Source organism: Galleria mellonella, unplaced genomic scaffold, assembly GCF_026898425.1.
Source record: "Galleria mellonella isolate WM207_F2 unplaced genomic scaffold, CSIRO_AGI_GalMel_v1 utg83, whole genome shotgun sequence".
Classification (NCBI taxonomy): domain Eukaryota; kingdom Metazoa; phylum Arthropoda; class Insecta; order Lepidoptera; family Pyralidae; genus Galleria; species Galleria mellonella.
In genome coordinates, this window is record NW_026442162.1 from 175,695 (window position 1) to 189,708 (window position 14,014).

Consider the following 14,014-nt stretch of genomic DNA (forward strand, 5'->3'; position numbering starts at 1 on the left):
ACGTCATCCGCGCGCCGCCGCCACTGACGCCGCCGCCGTCTGCTATTGTATGAGAATTGTCAGCATATTAACATAATGACTAGGACGATGACTTTCTGCTACGATTTTACATTTCAATTAAGTATAAACTATTCAAATTAATAGATTCATTAATAAATTATTACTTGTGAAATAGTAACATTAAATATATCAGTAAATTATATCGGTCACTTGCATGCATATTACGTGATATGGTGTTATCAACTCGGAAAGAATTGATAACGTGCGGGTATTACGGACGAAAATGGCAACGCGATAAAAACTAAAAATTATTACGAAAACACGCCATGATAACAGAAAACATCAGCTAATGTTTTGGTTTGATATTACATCACTACGGAAAGAAATAATTCTACATTTTTCTTAGAACGAATAATGCAACTAAAATGTAAAACTGTTTTCACCAACTGTCTTAAAATTCCTTTTTAGAGATCCACAATATGACAAATACATTCCCTAAACAAAGAAATTGAGATAAATAAAAGGCACTTTCTCATTTCTTAATATTTCCCTTCCTATTTTCCTTTGATGCTCGGCTGAATAACGCGATCAAGAGATAAAACGCACTCAGATCGGGACTGGGGCGGGAGCTTGCTCGCTCGACAACATTTCTTCGTCTACCATCTCGTTCGCTATTCAATATACCGATGCGCTGAATCTAACGTTGTCTCTAGTGACGGCATCTACTTCGTTTTGGCGTGCATCGTGGGCGGTGGGTGACACATGCCTGCCCCACGGTGTCTTGGAACCTATTTAGTACCAACCTCGTTTATTTTTACGTCTTCTCACCGTTCGGTGGCAATAAGTCACTGCTATTGCTTTTTTCATATTGGCAAATTTCCATTTTCTTAATTGTATATGATGTATCAAAATATCTGTCATACATATCTAAAATTTTGAAAATTGTGTCTTTCATTATAAAATAGTGATGAATGAGCAATTACACCATGGGATTGTAAAGACAAGTAGAAATTTGGTTAGAGGCAAGCATCGTATAGTCCGTAATGCTAAACAATAGGTGGGGAGTATACATACATTGTGTGGGCTTTGTGCATTCTGGTATCAGTCCATCGCGCTGGCACATTCTAGACAATGCCGCGGTGGCGAACTACCATCGCACCACCCACACGTCTGCCACAACGCCAACGAAGGCTTATCTCATATACTCATGTCTCCCCTATCCCCCTATTATTTAGTGGAATTTCATAGGAAGTATATCGATGCTTATGTTAGTGAAGAAAAATTATATTTGTTAAATTTTTATTCTAAAATAAAAACTGCATCTACTCGATCGCTGAAACCATTTTTCATATTCGCAACGTTTATAAAATATTTCCATCGAAACTTCAAGGAAAGTTGAATTGTATTCACTCATTTCATAACATTCGATCTACTAAAATCTACGAAAGTATTCCTTTGAAAGCAAACTTTGAATTTGACTTCCATTAAACACTTAATAGAATAATTATGAAAAGTGAAGAAAATATATAATTCTCCAATAAGATAATCCCTAATCTGTACGATACCGCAACGCCACTGAACGTGTTCATACTGTTTGACCGGCAATGGAGCGTCCAGATATTTAACCGAGAGGATGAAACAGTAAACAAAGATTTTGTATGGGTAAAGCTCGCTTTGAGGAGACGCGGAGACGTGCCAGTTCATCCTGCTAATCGTTTAAAGCGTATAACTTTACTCTTTCGTTTTAAAACAGAATTTCATAGATAAATTTACTGTATTGTGTCTTCACTACTTTATCATAATTTCAGCTTAACCAATCTATATTATATATCTAATACCTATTCGTGAACATAAGATATATTTGCTTACATTTCAACGCCAAAAAAACTAATTTCGAGTCACCTGCCTCTGCAGCACTAATCTTTCTTTTTTGTAAGTACGTATTTTAGAGTTCATTCGAAATCAATTTGCAATAGTGGATAACGGAATCATATCGTTATTTGTCGATTTCTCTTTATAACTTATAATATTGACTTAAGTTTATATAAAATTTAAAAATGTAAGTCTATTTTATATCATTATACTTAATGCATTATGTTAAATAAATAAAAGTTACTTTGCCGCTTCACAATTATATTCATAGTACCAACAATGGTAACCATTTTTCTATCCATCCCTGTTCGCATCATACGAAAACTCCTAAATGAAACAGAAGAAATAAAACTTGTCACATTGGTTTTGTTTTCAGAACATTGTTCAGTTGGCAAAGCGTATTTTTTATAGTCCTCCAACCATTCAACTGCACGTTAATTTATAGAGAGCAACTAACAACCCTACCACACACAATCAAGAACACTATTAATGTCGCTATTCTCACTGTATTTAGTATTGTTGGGTCTATACTAAAGTTGTCATCGACGTAATCGAGGTCTAATCAAACAAACCCGCGACTCGTCCTGCAATTCAGCGTCCCGCATCCCGCAACATCCCCACGCCCGCGTTTACGCGAAACGTCTCCCGTAATTAAGCCTTCAATTACGCGATATGACGAGGGGGTCATATTTGATTAGGCTTCGTGTTGTGTTGATTAAACAGAGCTTATTGCCTTATTCACTTACTTCACCTACCATACGTGTTACGCCAACCGGCGAACGATTAGCCACACTGTCGAACCGGATTCACCGTATCTGCGTCACCTTTAGCCTATCTCTTGCACATGACATTAAAATGGCCATGAATCAATTGTGTGCTCGTTACTCAATTTGTTTCTTTTAACAAACCTCATTTATAATTCAGTTTTATTTTACCATGATTACCAATGAGTATTTATTTATCATTAGGAAAACTAGATTGCTAATTTACTCTATAAACCTCATCATAATTATTATTTTATTTATTATTACTGTATTTCCCCAAAAAAAATTAGTTAATACGAGTATATCGTAGAAAACAGTTGTTCCACGAGGTTTAACATCATATTTAGAAAACAGAAAAGACGGCAATTGTCATTTTTAAATATTTCTGTACATAAGGAGACAAAATTCTATCACAAAATCCTTTTGAATCATAAAATCCACAAACCTGATGTCGAATTATTCATGTTATGCAATAGATTTCAGGTTTAAGCAAATAAGATATCGTTGTTAACCTCTTCTAAAATTCAAGGTCTTTTAGAAAATGTCATGTCGAATGTACAACATATTGTATTTTGGGAAACTTTTTAATCACTACCAAACAACTATTGTTCTTAACTAGTTTTTACCCACTACTTCGTACAAATGATTTCGACAGTGGGAGGATCAATGAAGTAGACCATTTTTAGAAAGTGTCATCAAAACCATATACAATTTTTTGTTTTGTTTTGGCCTTTATTAGTCCTAAGGCCTTAAGGCCTCCTCATATTATTTTTTCTTTGTTTCTTAACTATCTCCCATGTACAGACATCGTCTATTTATAATTTGTTTTATTAGTAAAATTACAGAAATTAATTACTTAATTTAATTTAAATATTTATTAGAATGTTATATAAGTTCTTATAAACTAATAAATGACAATACAGATCCTGTCGAGCACAGCAATTAGAAATGAGTAGGGTGTCACGTTTAGTTATTGTTTTACATAATCTATACATTCTTGTTGGATATTCACCTGTCGTATCAGAAATAAAATTGGATTCACGTTACATATTACACCTGCGCTTCTCCAGAAATAGACTCGACCCATATTGGAAACCATAAACCAAAACATGTTATCTAGTTTGTGCAGTCATTGAATCATTTTTTTTTCTTTTTATCAAGGTTGAACACAAAAATAATGAGATGATTCATTGTTACTTATTAGAACAAACGTATAGCTACAATGCTCAGTATGAGTGATTTAGTAACGATTTCCTTTAACTATCAACACAAAGAAAAACCTCGATTAGCTTTTGATTCTTAAATTTTCAACCTTCAAACATAATTTGGTCTATCTAATAGCTTCCCTTTTCCTTATTCCGATTTTCGGCAAACAAGATAAACTTTTATGTTTGAATCGGCTTACGTTTGGAACATCAGCAACATATATTTTCGTGCATTACTTTACTCGACAGTAATGTAGATGTTCGTCTTCGTAACATGTAGCATCATCATCAAAATGCGTAGTCTTTCGCATAAAAGGAAAATTTGAAATGTTAACTGCTTATAAACGGCTCACACAAAGTACTCGTATATTTATTATAAACATTAGTGAAAGTGTAAGTGGGTGGATGAACCTCAGTTTGCGGACATCGATTCTCGTAGGTCATGATGAATGCACCGGCGTCGGATCAGTTGCGCAGACCCTACTCGTCCGCCCACGCATCACTTTCGTCGCATTGCGTAGTTCTCAGTTCTCCTACCTTATTTACATCAATATTAGTTTTCCAAGACTATTCTCTAAATAGCATTGCTAATTCTCTTCCTATTATATTACATTTGTTTATATAGATGTTAGAGTTCACAGTCAAATAGGTTCTACCTATAGACATAATGTTACGTAACGAGTGTAAAATCCAAAATTAGCCAGCAAAGTGGCACGCCGCCATCTTTACTTCTTGGAAAGTATAAATTGCTTCCAGCAATTCACCCGACGCACTCGATATTGCAAAACTTTTCTGTTGTATTTCTGTTTTGTTCGATTGGAATAAAAATATACTGGATTTTCTTCACAAAAAATCATATTTTATTTATTCCAAATAAATAATATATTTACGCAATATCGCAAAATAGTAGTTCAGTTGCATTTGCATGTCTATGTTTTGGTTTAAAGGGTGGGATATAGCTATATAATTACAGGGTACAAAGGCATAACACCTTAATCCTCAGGAATGACAACGCATGAGGGATATCATGGGCAACTTGCAAGTACTCTGTTATGCCCATGATACTGGTTCTGTTCATGTCTATAAGCGACAGTTACTACTGTCTATCCAAATAGCCCGTCAGCTTGTTTACTATTCTAAGTTGCATAAAAAAAAAATATTTCTGTTAAATCTTTTTTTTTTTTAAGAAATAATAATGAAATTCTGACAAAATTATGTACCATAAGGCAAACACAGTAATAAAATATCGACTTAAAAAATAATTATTAAAACAGGCTCATTGTTGGTGAAGATATTGCGTAACATACAACAAGGAATACTTTCTTCTTAAAGTCGTTTAAAAACTGAAGCCAAAGTTGTAATTAAATAAGTAGATACCATTAAGACTCATAACTGCAAGTATCTACACTTAAAGCAACACTAGTACGTGATTTGTTGCCAACAAGTAAATTTATTATTAGAAAGTTTTGTATATTCATTTTCCTTAATAATGATAAATACAGTAAATATCTTAAGGTTGATGCATTACATAGCATCGATTTCGTAATTGGTCGTGGAACGATTGGAACGCAATAAAACTCAAAACAATGATTTTTAGAATTTTTATCTGTTTATCTGTACATTTTTGCAAGCTAATCTCAGAAATGGCTTAACCGATTTGAACACGGTTTTTACTAATGCGTTCCGTCTCTTAACTTTTAGTGTTTGTTTTATTTCAATCGGTTCATAAATAAAAAACTTATATCAATATAAAAAATCACATGTAAAATGCTATAAAAACCCGATCAATTGAATTGGCTGAAATTTAATAAAGGTATTAGGTACGTAATTATTATTTAAATATATAATACAATATAAGACCTGGTTTATGAAAAGTTCCAATAGGAATTATGCACGGGTACTACATAGAAGCGTGCAACGCCGCAGGAAACGGCTAGTACATAATACGAATAGTAAATTATTCAACATATTTGATCCGACTAATATGTTTGTTTATTCGGCGTTCATTAACTTTGTGCAGCACTTTACGATAGCTATCGTTTGCATTAGTTTTTAAAAAATTACTTAATCTGACCCAGATTGAACGGCAGCTTGAATCAACTAATTGCTGCATAAATTGTCGTTCACCGTTTTAATTTTCCCTATTGGAATCGTGCGTTTTTTTCTGTTTTATTTATTTATTGCAAACAAAAACATGTTATTTTAATAATTAATTATAAACTGAGTCAGTGCAGTACCTCTTTCAAAATTAATGACAATGCCTTATGAAACTCGAGATATTTTTGTAATATCATGGTGTAATATTGTAAAAAGAACCACGGTGTCAACAGATACTAACCATGCGAAACGAAGATCCATATTTTTAACTGTTTTATTAATATCATACAGCGACTTGGGATCTAGAATTGTTACGTAGTTATAAATTACAGAATTTAATAAGATGTCCGACTTTCACATCGTGTGATAAGTGGGGTGTCACGTTCCGTTCGCTCTCGGATTTCGCCATTCGCCGTTCAAATTGCACTACGTTTGTGCGCACGCTGCACACCCCAGACGAATATTTCAACATTATACAGACTTCTTATGCATAATGGCTTAATTACTTAAATGCTATCAACCATCACATCCAGCATTCAGATATGTCTCAAGACTTAAAATACTTGTCTCGCTTTGCAGTCATATTTGCGATCAGTATTCACATTACCAGTACTATAAAATGAATTTCGTATGGAACACCCGAGCATTCACCACTGAATTCGTGCTTCCTAAAAACGTCAGTCTCTAAATTTAATCTTTCCACCGGCGCAGAGCGTGGATGAAAAATACTGTCGTGCCTTGTCCATTAGGCAAAGTATATTTTTAGATAGCGCTCTCAACTTTATAAACTTTCATTCCACTTTCAGTCGAAACTTATAACCGCTATCATATTCAATAAAAAATAATTAAAGTAGTTAAGTACTTAATCGCATGATTGATCATTTGAAAGTGTAAATTATTATTTTATGATTGGTAATATGGGTACTCAATGGACTATCGCCATAGCATTTCTAGAGTCGTCAATAAAAAATACCACGAATCGTTCGCGAATGAGGAGGGGCGGGCGTGCGGCGCATTCCTACATGCCGCGCATTTCCATCCGATATTGCGCCGCCATTATGCCTTGCTCCTAGATCCCCGTCCCCCGACCCTCAACCCGCCGCCCTTTAATTAAACGGTGAGGCCCGAGAGACACGTCTCCAGCAGCAACGTGGAAAATCACGTAAATAGCTGCAAAGTTACTCAACGCGCTTAGGTCCAGTCAATTGTTAAGAAACTTCTTTGACTACCACCATTGCCATGTTTTTCTTTTTAAAGAGACTCAAGGAGGAGGTTCTTAATTTGCTTGTATTTTTTATTATGCGATATCTTCGTAATTTCTGAACTTACTTAAATAATTATTTTTATAGTCGGTAAGACATACCTTAAATTAACTTATATAATAACTTTATTAATCTCATGTAATTTTGTCACAACTGTAACCGTTTTTCGTACAAAATTGGTACGAAGCAAAAACTATTTATTGACACCATTTCGTGTTTTTAAATCCAATGTATTCTATCAACCATTCCGTCAATTTTTGTTGCGTTTTATTTATTTTAACGTAAGAATACTGAGATTACTAGTTAATATTAATTTTGTCCCAATTACGAAGCAAAATCTATTAGTATTCTTTACGTGCCTCATTACCTCCCATATGAGACTAACATTTACAATATCATTATTGCGGTTACCGTTATATATAAAAGTAACACATTGTATGCCTAGTTTTAAAGTTAGTAAAGTACATTATTTTTTTATTATACTCAATGACAAATACTGCTGTTCCTGTTTCTAAACACTGTACACTTACATCTTTATTTCCATAGCAATGGCCAGCTAAAACAATGCGTGTAATTTGACGGCATTAACCTTCTTTCTCGACATAACCGTGTAATAATATGGAGGCAGCTTATTCAACGGGGTCCGTAATGGTGCTAGCGAGGTTTCGACGTCGGGTATCGAACGTAATGAGCGCGACTTATCTGTGCTCATTTGCATTCGGTGTGTATCTGCCTCGACCTTGGCACCCTGCATAACACCATACGCCGAAATCGACAGCTACAGAGCCGCGATGCGACAATTACATCATCGACAACTTTGTTACAGTACGATGTCAATAGGCGAGCTCTGCGCGAAAGTATATTCTTATAAGTAATAATTGGTCGACTTTATACAGCAATATTTCTCGCTGTAACTGCTAAGAAAATTTAAACATCCACAGATATGCGCCATGTCTAAAAATAAAGAGCGATATAACTACTACAGTTAGAGTTGTTTTTGTTGAGTCCATAACGTTACTTGTAGCTATCGTATACAATAAAATCAAAATTCTTTGCTACTTTTCATTACTTTATATGTATTAATAAAAAAAAGAATTCATAATGAAGTGAATTAATCCTGTGATATTTTTATTGCTCTTCATTAAATAAATAAAAAAAAAACTTATAAAGTTAATGGGTATTTCCCGAAAAAAAAAAAAACAAATATTATTTATTTTTTCTATAGATATATAGCAATGCGCCACCAAAACCTACTAAACAACTATCATGAGGTATGTATGACAATAGTGGTCTACCAGAACAATAGGAGATCTGAAATGCCGCTTTCATTTACTTTAGCTTTTACCCAGATCATATCGACTACCATCTACTCTCTCTTTCTTTCAACATAACACTCTCAGAACAGATCGTTATCCATACTTAGGTCGCCGCTCGGTCGTCTCGCTGAATAACTCAGATCGACAGGCAATCGCTTTCGCAAAAGTGCATTTTCAGCCCGAGGCGGAGCCGGGCTCGATATGCCACGTTTTAGCCCCAACGACGCCTTTACATGACAATTGCGATGTCCCCGGGGCAAACGTCGCAACTCTCAGCTGCTTCGCTCTCTGTATATCTAGCTAGCGATACAACTACATTACTACCGCGTTATGCACTATTCTAAAATGCACTCAATATAATAATTGATACTGAAGCATTTTACCATCTATTTTGCCTTTCATCGTCTAAGAGAAAGTTACTAGCACGTAGGCGCTGTAAATCTTCTATATGAAATAAGTGAAAGGCATCTCTATACGAAAGAAGAGTAAAACGTTTCATCAAATAAAGTTTAACACGCGCCACACAAATTGCACTTAGCAGTCTATGGGTCAATAAAAGAAAAGACAGAGCTTACATTGTTCTTTCGCTTCTCGGTTTGCATAATTGAATACATTCGCTAGTCATGTCACGCGCGCTCCACCCGACTTAGCATCCTTAATTGGCCTACGTATTATTTGCCAATTAAAGTGAATTCTCATCGCAGACGTGACACGAAACCCGTATGATTCGCGGCAAAGAGATGCTCTCCCCGGGAGGTTTCCAAATTATACACAAATAAACAAGGCTCGTAAGCCGCCGAATATGACACTTATACCACCACATTCCCAACTGAGTTGTGTACTGAAGCCCGACGGGCTTTGTAGACGCATATCTAACTAATGGACGTGAATGCTCGTATACAATAACTATAATCATTCTTTTCGTGACCACTGCGATGCTACTATAAACTTACTCTTTTTTCTCTTCGTACTTAATTTTTTTATCTGAACTAACGAATGGTGAAAAAAGATACATATTATAGTCCTGATTTTACAAATTAATATTATAGTTCCCGAAACGTACTAAAATTGTTAAACTATGAAGTCATTATATAAAAAAGAATGCAATTTTGCGAAATATTAAGTACAAGTATTCAGGCTAGCTAGTGAATTAATGAACGTAACCTTAATAATGATTTAGCGTTTACGCATGACGATAGTGTGTTGACAGTATTCTCTTACAATAGTGCACGTTTTCACAATATTTTAGCTTAGATGTTCTAAAGTGTTGTCAGACATCCAAGGCCATTCGTGGCTTGGACAAATCAAATTCCTGATCGGTCCAGAGTTCCTCTCTCTCGCTCCCGGCCGACCGGCAGGAATGTGTGCAAAATAAACAGGCATAACCGGTTTCGTTGCGCTCCTGCGTCCTCTTTGCCCACTTGAAGGTAGACGCAGCCTTTTCACCTCACACAAGCATTCAAAACACGTATCTGATATGTCGCTGGATAACTTTTATCTTTTTTTTTTTTTCATTTACTTTATATAGCACATACATGAATCTTTCCACTATTATCTAATCATTCTTGAAGTTATCATAATCGTTTTACTTCTTCCCATTTTACGTAGTATTTATAGTTATCTACAAAGTATGTTTTTTTTTTCTTAAAAAATATTTTTAATTGTTCATTTTCTTAATAAATGAATAAATATAAAGAGTCAAGAAATCGAGCCATTTAACGTACGTCAATGCAATTAAAGATACGTCGTAGCTTATATCACTCACGCAGCAAAAAGCAGTAGTGGTCATATTGCTAGGCAATGTGTTGCATGCTGCTACAACTGATAGTTGACAATACCCATATATCTTGTGAAGGCTGGCGTGATGTATCACCGATTACAACACAGTGTAACCCATTACACTGACAAATCTATACCGGCACGTAAAATGCACAGTAAAAAAGAAATGTTTTCACTGATAAATATATATGCCACTATTTTATAAAACAAATGAAATAAAAAGTTTATTATATTAAAAGATGTAAGTATCGTTTGTGTTAATTATTAAAAAATACTCATGGAATATATAATAAATAATAGTTTTTTTTTTTTTTTTTTAAATAAACATAATTATTTCAACAACTTAAACAACCCGCCGACTCATATGCAATTACCGTAATCGATAGATATCTACAACATTAAGGGTAATTGGATGAAACGTACACGGTGCGGTGTCATTGTGAGGGAAATTCGTTGCAGTAACCCTTTAAAACGCGAAGATCTCCCTACACCAACACAATCTTTACTTCACTAGTTCATAATTTTCATTTCACAAAGCTACCAAGCTAGTGTTATTTGATTTGCTACTATCTTCTATAAAACCCTTTCCCAGTCAAACAATTTCTATTTGAAAGTATAAAACTTCTCACGTTACTATAATTATAAATAATATGGTACCAAATTTATGATTTTGCTTGAATTTGAATGTTTATCACTCAGACATGTGGCTTTAAATGATATTTGACATTAGTTAATTGACTTTATCAATATTATTCCAATCGCTTTATTTATTATTAACTAGGCTAATTTGTAATTGGAATCAATGCAAGCTAATTAACTTTTATTACTTAGTTTATATAAAAAAAAAAACAAATACTATTATTATTATATTTGGACTAACAAAGGAGAAGCCATTTATTATACAATTATTAAAATTTATATACGAACAAATATTGTCTCTATATAATTTAATTTTGTTTCATGACAGTGATGCTTGATGACTTTTGTTTATTAAAAGAAGTACGAAACGTTGATTCTAAATAAAATATTCAGACAAACAATCGCGATAAAAACAAACACTGTTCATCGAAAGAGGCTTTAAAATACACAAACGACTGCAGCGCACATAAACCTTGTTTTAATATCAAATAATATATAGGTTCTTACATTTTGATAATATATGTAAAATCGTTTGACATTTATTAATTTGAATTTGGTGCGCATTAAGAGTTGAATCAAATTGTCAAAATAACTTGTCATTCACGAGGAAGTATCTAGATTTACTGTTGTAATTAATATTTTAAATTGCTTTTAATTCTTGGAATAAATAGCGTAAAATGTAGTTTCTGTTTTCAGAGCAACACAATTAAGTTTATTATTTCATAGGGAAAAATGTGTTTAGTGTTAAATAGTGTTTCTAAAATATATAAAAGAAAATTATATATATTTTCTATTATTTAAAAAAAAAATATCGCATTTAGAAACAATTTCTTGTTCGTCTGTTTATTAATCGATACGCAGTTTTCCATCTATTTACCAGTCAAAAATATTTGTTTCAGTTATAATTTAATGTAAAGGTGTAAAAGGCAAAGAAGTAGTTTGTTTATATTTAGAAAAGGTATAAGGTTTCATTATAGTTATAAAAAATGTATCCTTAAAATTTTCCTACAGAAAAAAATTTCTAAGAATAAATTAGAAGCAGTTACGGAAATTAGATAATTTTATTCATGTCTCAATACAGCAGCAGTAACCTTTTTTTAAGATAAAAGTTTGTTAAGTGTATGAATATACCTACTTCTTTTAATTTTTATTTTAAGATGTGGATAAGAAGAACTTTTTAAATATCCTGTAAATAACTGATCTGAAAATTGTATCCTATTTGTGTTTATGAAGTCAATAACTGTTCTCCAAAATATTTTTATAGATAGAAATTCAACAGTTATATAAATAATCAACTGAGTGTATACTTGCACTTATCCACTATTTCAATATAATTTGACAATTAAGAGAAAATTATGTAGATACACATTTTTTTTTTTTTAAATACACTCATTATCCATCTAAATAAAAAAATGTTCCAACCTTCTGATTCAATTCTAAAAAAGCAGTAATAAAAGAATTGTAAAATATAGTTTTCAGTGGTAACATTTGCTTTTCAATTATTCTTATTGCTAGTAAATTACAAATTTTATATTTATGTTTCAGTTACTAGTTGTTATTCCAAATAAATATTTTCACTCAATCGGAGTAACCAATTTAAACGCTTACTACGATTCAGATGTATTCAGTTTAATGATCTCGCGATCGTTCCCGCAATCTCGATATTAAAATCTGGACCCGGGCTTCCGTCGCGTGCTTTGGATCATTTGTCTTTTACGGTTCTTGCGGAACAACATAAAACGAATCACTCTTTCGATTGTTTTGCCTTTAATACGCTAGTTTAGTAGACGTTTTTACGTTTTTATTATTACTGCAAAAGACTATATTTTTTTTTCTTGTGTCAAATGGCTCCGTGATGACTTTTTTTTAAACTTTTAATTACTTATGTTCTTTATGAATGTTAATGTAACATAGATTACCCTTTAGGCGTGAAAGATTGTTTTTATTCATTGCGGCATAGACTTTTCCTGTCTTTTATCACTACAAAAGATCGTATTGTTTTTTCTTATATCAGTCAATATAATGATGCAATTTCTTTGAAAAAACTTTTAATTGCTTATGTACTTTATGATTCTGATCGCATAGATTAACCATTATTTTAAGGGTTTTTTTTATTCATTACCGTATAACCCGGTACTGCCGCTGAGCTGAACATTGTAGACTGTGCTGAAGTGGAGCAGTTTTTGTCGGTAGGTTCGTTAGACGCGAGGTGGCGGATGGCGCCGCTACAGTACGCACTCGTGCTCAAGTGCACCCCTCCAACTCTTTAACTGCCTACATGAAGGATCCTCCAACGTGCACTCTCCTATTATAAACTGCGCTTTTAATGGCTTGTGCACAGATTTTAATTATTTGCGCTATTTTAATGCCAAACTTGTTTCTGATTTGCGCTTTACGTACCAAATGCAAAGGCTTTGTACAAAATGGTGTTACGTTGCGTAGAGAATTTACGATAATGGGACAATACTAGTAGTATTGTCCCACTATCGTAAATTCTCTAACATTCCTTAGATTATAAAAGTTTTTTTATGTGCATCCAGCGCTTCGTTGTCATATCAGATATTTTATTTCAATACACTTATTGTGCAACCTCTCTAAATTGCCATACCTTATAATCAGTAAAATACAGAAACTTTATAAAGGTTGTTATTGAAAACTTACAACTTTTTTTTTTTTTAATAATAATAAATAATCTTTATTTCACTCTTTGTTACAATATAGTTTAAAGTCCCTAACTCCCGAGGTAGGTATGAAAAAACCTGTGTTTCAGGAGTTAGTGCCCTCTTCCATATGTTGTTGTTTTACATTCTTAGTGAAACAATATGAAACAGAGAAGTAACAAATACAAAAACAAAAATTACAATGGAGCCCATAATTTTAGAGAAATAATAATTTATGGGTTTAGTGAAATTGTGATAAAAATGTATGCGTGTGTGTGTGTGTATGTGTGTGTGTGTGTGTGCGTGTGTATATATGACATATGAATAGGTTATGTTAAAGTGTATGTATATGTGAGAAAAGATGGATGAGTAGGAGTGTATATATGTAAATTTAAGAACTTTAAAAACGTTTATTATATT

The 14,014-nt window shown here is 33.3% G+C and overlaps 1 protein-coding gene across 14 annotated transcripts in view; it reads left to right on the forward strand.

Moving 5' to 3' along the window:
* Positions 1–14,014, forward strand: part of LOC113517083 (protein muscleblind) — a 210,883-nt gene that overhangs the window by 143,995 nt on the left and 52,874 nt on the right. The window lies entirely within an intron of this gene.